At 40.2% G+C, this 7610-nt stretch overlaps 2 protein-coding genes and 1 pseudogene across 3 annotated transcripts in view; 2 read left to right on the top strand and 1 right to left on the bottom strand.

The window, feature by feature from the left end:
* RHAG (Rh associated glycoprotein) overlaps positions 1–7610 on the top strand; it is a 31760-nt gene that overhangs the window by 9893 nt on the left and 14257 nt on the right. The gene's annotated exons all lie outside the window — the stretch shown is intronic.
* LOC111736155 lies at positions 5875–6973 on the top strand (annotated as a pseudogene).
* Positions 6195–7610, bottom strand: part of CUNH6orf141 (chromosome unknown C6orf141 homolog) — a 58098-nt gene continuing 56682 nt past the window's right edge. The window contains exon 2 of the transcript XR_002779116.1: positions 6195–6294. The gene's annotated coding sequence lies outside the window, so the exon portion shown is untranslated. The remainder of the gene's footprint in view (positions 6295–7610) is intronic.

Genomic DNA, 7610 nt, shown 5'->3' with positions numbered 1-7610 from the left:
ATGGCAAATGCCTTTCTGGCCATCAACCATTAAAAAAAACAAATCATGCACAGACTTTCCTAAAATCTCTCAGAAGTTCACAAAATCTTAACAAGAAGCATCTTGCCTCGGCGTGCCCCATATCTCTTGCTGAGCAGTTCCAAGCTTAGCATTAGTGGTAGCTGGCCTCAGTTCGCAAGTTGGCCTCTTGAGACACCTCCAAGCCCGTACAAGAGCCAGCCATCTGCAAATTGCTTAGTGGTTCATACCAAGAGGCTCCAGGCAAGGCACAGGACATAGCTGAACTTGGCCTGTAGTGGGGCCCCTCCCAGGAGGTCATAGAAGCCAGCTTCAGATCAAGCTGGAGCACCACCCACCTGCCTCCAAGACAACACAGCCAAAGGGCAGACTGGATGCCTAGGCACCACAGCCCTGCTAAAGTAAATCTTGCTCCATAGAGTCAGACCCTGAACAAGAGCTTCTCCACTGTAGTCCCGACCACCACAACCAATCAGCCTGAGGGTCAGTCCCTCCCATTGATGTGCAAACAGCAACCAAGGCTCAACTACAACAGGAGGACACACACAACCTACACAGGAGACATACTTGGAGCACCCAGCTCAGGCTACCAAAAAAGACTGTACCACTGGGTCCTACAGGCCACCTACTACAGAAGGCCACTGTACTCAGACCTGGAAACATCACAGCCAAACTTAATACATAGAAGCTAACACAGGAAAGCAACAAAAACGGGGAGATAAAGAACTATGTCACAAATGAAAGAACAGAACAAATCTCAAAAAAAAAAAAAAAAACTAACAAAATGAGACAAGCAATACACAAGATGCAGAGTTCAAAACACTGGTTATAAGGATGCTCAATGATTCAAAAAGATAGTAAATATAAAAATGGAGATAGAAAACATTAAAAAAAAACAGTCAGAAATGAAGAATAAACTAGAATGAATCAACAGCAAATTAAATGAAATGGAAGACTGATTCAGCAAATTGGAAGATAAAGTAGCAGAAAACACTCAATTAGAATAGCAACAAGAAAAAAGACTCTTTAAAAATGAGAATAAGTTAAGGGGCCTCTGGGACCTAGCAACACTTGCACAATGCAGATACCAGAAGGAGAAGAGAGAGAGCAAGGAATTGAAAACCTATTTCAAGAAATACTGATGGAAAACTTTCCTGTCCTGACAAAAGAAATAGGCATACAAGCCCAGGAAGCACAGAGAGTCCCAAAAAAGAACTCAAAGAGGCCCACACCAAGACACCTCATAATTAAAATGCCAAAAGTTAAAAACAATGAGAGAATCTTAAAAGCAGCAAGAGAAAAGCAGTTAGTTACCTATAAGGGAGCTCCTATAAGACTGGCAGCTGTTTTCTCAACAGACACTTTGAAGGTTGGAAAGGACTGGCACAAAATACTCAAAGTGATGAAAAGCCAGGACCTACAACCAAAATTTCTCTATTCAGCAAAACTATCTTAGTATTGAAGGACAAGTAAAGAGATTCCCAGAAAATAAAAAGCTAAAGGAGTTCATTTCCACCAAGCCAGTATTACAGGTAATGTTGGAAGGACTCCTTTATGAAGAAGAAAAAATATATATATTAAAAATATGAATAAAGAATGGCAACAATGACATATCTATCAACAAGTATTTTAAATTAAAAAGAATTAAATGCTCCAATCAAAATATAGAGTGGATGAATGAATAAGAAAACAAGACTTTTATCTATGCTGCCTACAAGAGACCCATTTCAGATCGAAAGATACATAGAGATTGAAAGTAAAGAGATGGAAAAAGATATTTCATAAAAGTGGAAACAAACAAACAAAGCTGGGGTAGCAATACGTATACCAAACAAAATAGATTTTAAAACAAAGGCTATAACAAGAGACAAAGAAGGATCCAGTAACCTCACTTCTGGATTTTTATCTAGAGAAACCCAAAACACTACTTTGAAGAAACAAGTACATCCATATGTTCATTGCAGCGTTATTTACAATGGCCAAGATGTGGAAGCAACCTGGGTGTCCATCAATAAATGAATGGATAAAGAAGAGGTGGTACATATACACAATGAACTATTACTCAGCCATAAAAAAAAATGAAAGCTTGCCATCTGCAACAACATGATGGACCCAGAGTGTATTGTGCTGAGTGGAATAAGTCAGACAGAGAAGAACAGATGCCATATGATTTCATTTACATTTGGAATATAAATAACAAGATAAACAAAGAAAACAGAAACAAGCTTATAGAGACAGAGAACATTTTGATGGTTGCCAGATGGGAGAGGGCTTGCAGGGGCGGCGGGGCGGGGTGGGGGGAGGAGAAGGGATTAAGAAGTACAAATTAGTAGTTACAAAATAGTCATTGGGATGTGAAGTATAGCATAAGGATTAAAGTCAATAATATTGTAGTAACTTTGTACGGTTTCAGATGGGTACTAGATTTTTAAGAGTGATCATTTCATAAGTTATATCACTAAAACTAATATAACATTGTGTGTCAACTGTAATTTAAAAGTTATTTTTAAAAAATCAAAACAAAACAAAAAGTCAACAAACTTCTAATTGGAGAATGAGCTGAACAATTTTCACCACTTAATCCAGAAAAACAATATTTCTGAATAAGAGCTTTACAGTCCTAATTAGATGAATTCTCAGTAGCCCTCACCAGTGATCCATTTATTCATGCATAACTGAAGCATTTCCTGAAAAGCTACAGGTGCCAGACTTTCTGCTGGGGTCTACCAGGGACAAGCCACCTTATGATTTCTACCTTCAGACCTGCATTTACTTTCTCCTGAAAGAATGTGCCTTACTGGCAGTGCTCTCTCAGTGGTCTATTTGAATAAATGATAAGTGAGCACATAGAGTAACAAAACATATAAACAGATAAACAAATAAAATGAGGGACATGCACAATGTTATAGCTATGTCTGGTAACACCATGCAGAAAATCTGGTTTGCCAGGTAAAGAAGAGTGGGTGTGGGATGCAGAAGACTTTCTAGGCAGCAGGCATATATAGGAAATAGAGAAAAAGAAGGATTCTGTTTCATTTTGTTTGGTTGTTGGTGGTGGTAGAGGTGAGTTGTAATAATCAGTTGCATTTTAAACATGTCGAGTTATCAGGGCTTGCAAGATATCTTATTGCGAGATACATGTGGAAGTAAGATAGAACAGAAACACCAGGCATCGCCAAATTTATTCTGGAGGCTAAAATTGCCCCTCGTTGAGAATATATGATGTAAGCATGTCTTGGCAGTTCTTAAAACTTGTCAGAAGACTTCACAAAATCAAACCACTAAAGATATCCCTTTTTCCTCTACAAAGAGGTTTCTTTTTCCCTTAATGGCAGTCTTGCATCACAAAACTAAACTTGTGGCCCTGTCCCTAGTCCCCGACCCACAAATTCTTAGATCAGACTGAAAGATAATGCATAATTCTAATTGTTTATGAACAGTTTTATCCATATATTTTATACAGAATCACGATCTATCAAGAGCTTTCACAATTTCGTAAGCTCTCTTTAGCAACCTAATAGATGGGGTTCTTAAGCCCCCTTGTGGCAAAACGCAGTAACAAAAATTATATGGAGGGGTGGGGGGGCGAGGATGGGAGGTGGGGTTAAAAAATGTTGGAGCACAGTTAATACAAGTAACTCCTTCCATGTAAAAGGTTTGCATTTCCATCAAAGGGGGATGGGGACAGAATCTGGAGAATAATTACTACCAGTGTGAGATATTACAAAATTAGATAAAGCAATTTTTTAAATTAGTTGGTTACTGCATATTTTAAAATCAGATTACAGGAGGAACAAGACTACTCTAAGAAAAAAGAAAAGAATGTTCAGGAAAATAACTTGGTATAATTTTTAAAAAGTAGAATCAGTAAAACCAGGTACTTATTTTTATTCTAACTAACTTTATAGCCATAAACAAATTGTGGAGCTAGAAGAGATTTTAGACTTCATTTAATCCAAACTTTAAGGAGGAAAACACTGCCCGAGAAAGGTTTAGTAAAACCATAGCCAGTTAGTAAACCATGCATATTCTCTAAGTTCCACTCCAACTTAGTTTATGATCTAAATTAAATGTTTACATGTAGAAATTAAATGATGAAGAAACAACTTGTCAAGAAAAATGGCCACCTATATTTTAAAAATCAAACAGGTTGATGTTAGTTGACAGTTACCTATCCGCAGAAAAAAGATTGCACAACATTCCCCTCTCTGAGACTTCCCTCAAAGCTGCTGACAAGTGATCTATTGTTCACTTTCTCACCTTCCTCCTACTAGCTCTCTAGGGAAGTGGCTCCAGTGAGTAATAATAGGCCACAAGCCTTGTCTAATGGATAGGGCTGAAGGAGTAAATGACACCAGTGTGTGCCTGAATCAAAGAAAGATTTGTCTGGTTTCCTCATTCTCTTTATGTTTACATTTGCTGCATTCATGCAAAAGTTAGACTGGCTTCTTGACCACCAAAGGACCCTAGCGACTTAATCTATGATGTTAATCTTATCTGTCTATCCTGTTAGGATAATTCTCCATATTTCCAAGGGGCCCTTTTCAAATGCTTGAGAACCCTTTGAAAGCCAGCTTCATCATCCTCTTCTGGAAGTGATCACTGCCCCTGATTTAATTTGCAAAATTTGAAATAAATGTGGTATGTAAGCTGTGTCAGGGAGAAAGAGAGGAATGTTCTACAGAGAAGGATGAAGCCCATAGGGACTGTGCTACAGGTTGGGTTCCTCAGGAAACAGACTCTAAGATAGACATGAGTCTGAGAGAAGTTTATCAGGGCGTGCTTTAAGGATTCACACCTGCAGAAGAAGGGTTTGAGGAGACACAGAAAGGCCTCAGCTGACCCTGCAGGAAACTCTGAGACTGGGATTATCTATCTATAGATGCTCCTTTCCTGAGGCGAGGGTATTCTCATGTGAATCAGTCATTGGATACAGGTTACCTGGGGGGGGTCTGTGACATTGACAAGACAAAAGCATGTCCCAAGAGAATGGAGAGCTTAGGGCTGTCGTTTGGCAGCATCCCTAACAGCCACAGGAAATGGAAGAAATGAATGCTTCTGTTCTGAGGGGAAGATCTGGGCAGTGTACCTTAGCCTCCCTTAGGTATAGACAAACCTGAGTGACATAGTCTCCCACTCTAACCTTACTGTCTCCTGAGCCTGATGGTAGAAGACAGAGGGGTAGAGAGAGCCAAGGCATAGAAACAGGTCTGTGAGTGTCTAGGAGGCCAAAACTCTGCCTTGCTTATCCATACATCCCTACAGTGCCCAGGGCATGGAGGAATTGGAGTCAGGCCTAAATTCAAATGCTGACTCCACCCTTTGGATAAGTTAATTGGATTCTAACATCAGTTTCCTCTGACATGTACTTCTAGGCATGTCCTCCCTCATGTCTGTTTCTGCTTAAACCTCAAGCCACGGTGGTTAATATTAATTCGACATTTAAGTGTGTTATTTTTTTCTCTCCTGTTTTATGTTTATATTTGTTTTGTATTTCTCTCTTGTTCTATATTTGTTAAATTTGTTTTATATTTTAGATTTGGTCTGTTTGCTTTGCGTGTCTATTAACTTGAACCACAAGAAATTGCCAATATTAGAACAATTTTTATTGGCAATTTCAATGTAAAAATGTCAGTTGCATACGGTTCTACCAAATATGCCTCACCAACTACACTGTAAGTTTCTTGAGGGAAAATCCTGTGTCTTCACTACCTCGCAGTTGAGCATATGCTTTATTTGTATAGTGCTTTACTGCACATTCCTTCCCCATCAAGATTATCCCACTCAGAGTGAAATAGGGCCTTTTCAGTATTGCAGATGAGAACACTGAAGCTCACAGAGAATAAGTGACTTGCCCAAAGTCACACAATCATGTGGTATGACTGGCAGACCTGAGCATTTGCCTCTAGACACCAAATCAAGTATTTGCTCCTCAAAAATATACAGCCTTGGCAGCCGGATCCCGTGTTGCATGGCGACCGTGCACAGCCCTGCTGCACAGCTGGCCTTCGCGGAGGCGGTGCCGGCGTGGTTGCAGCACATTCAGCAGTTCCCCAGCAAGGTGTCCTGGAGGCCCTCATGGCCGGGCGCTGCTGGCAGGGCTGACTGGGCCCACGGAGCTAGCCTGCACGCCGTGCGGCCTTCTGCTGGCCTTTGCGCTGCGGCTGTAGGCGCCCCTGTCCCGAAGAGCCGACGCCTTCCATCGCCGCCGGTTCCTCCCTTGCTGCCAGGTGCTGTCGTGTCGAGGCCGTCTGCCCGTTTTTAGACACCAGCTACCTAGGAAAAAAAGACTTTTACTCAAATGAGCCACCTTCCGAGGATCCTCCCCGCCCGGGGCAGGAAAATCTGTGTGTCTCTGGCTCAAGTCTGGCACTCATTTCCGTAGTGTCTGTGGCTGTTTAGGCCCCAGAACATGTTCTAGATGTCACAGGGCACATTACTGCAATAATGAGCATCAGACTCTAGACTGGAGATTGGGACGTAAGGAGGCCTATACAAAGTCAGAATTTGAAATGAAAGGTGAGATTATGCCTGAAGCTGTGGGAAAAGAAGATGAATCAGAGATTACAGGAAGCGTAGGTGAAGTATCTGAGGGAGAATTGCATTCCAAGGCAAAACATGAATCCAGGAAAGATAAACTTTTCCAGAAGTTTAAAACCAAAATAGCCCTGGAACCAGAACAAACTCTTAGATAGGGCAGAAAGATTGCCCTCAGTTCAGCCTCTGGTGAAAATATCCCTTAAAAAATTATGTTCCAGACTGCCTTTGTGGTGCCAAGAGAATATTTGAATTATAGGTGATGCCTCAGCTGGTCAACTACCTCAAGGTTAACAGACTGGGCAGGAGTGTCAACTGGGGCGCTCTGGCAGTCTTCACCTGTGCTGAAAGCTATAGACTGGGAACTGGCTACACAGAGGAACTTGTTTGGAAGTAAGATAAAACCAATATACCTTAAAGTTAACGTTGTAAAGCCTTAAAAATGCTCATAGTCTCCAAATCTTGCAATTCTATTTTTGGGACTTTCACCTAAGGAAATGATTATACCAGAGATAGGGGTACAAAGGTGTTTTAGACATTGTTTATAATGTCAAATATTAGTAAAACACAAATGTCTGGTGACAGAAAATTACATAAATTTGGTGTATCTATACAGTGGAAGGCTATGTAGTTTTAATGATATAGATCTACATGCACACCAGATAAAATATAGATCTAAATTGACACCAAGATACTGTTATAGATGGTATTTATAGTATGATATTTTTTGTAAAAATAAATGTACATGTGTATTTGCACAGAAATAAATCTGGAAAGATAAAAAAAAAAGGGATACAGCATTTCTTACCTTGGTTTAGAAAGTGCTAACAAAGACGTTATCCCATTTGACTTAAATAAAGATCTGGTAAGATTTCCAGGGCTGGTACTATTATACACATTTGATAAATGGAGACTGTAGATCATTCATTTAGTCACTATTGCCTCTTTTATTATATGCAGGCTTTTATGCCAAATTCTGGGGATCAATGGATGAATATGTCCTAATCTCATCAATCAGAAAACTATCTAGTGCAGGAGATGGACAACTCATTGAC

This window comes from Pteropus vampyrus, unplaced genomic scaffold (genome assembly GCF_000151845.1).
Source record: "Pteropus vampyrus isolate Shadow unplaced genomic scaffold, Pvam_2.0 Scaffold18, whole genome shotgun sequence".
Classification (NCBI taxonomy): Eukaryota; Metazoa; Chordata; class Mammalia; order Chiroptera; family Pteropodidae; genus Pteropus; species Pteropus vampyrus.
This window is presented reverse-complemented; position numbering and strand designations above follow the sequence as displayed.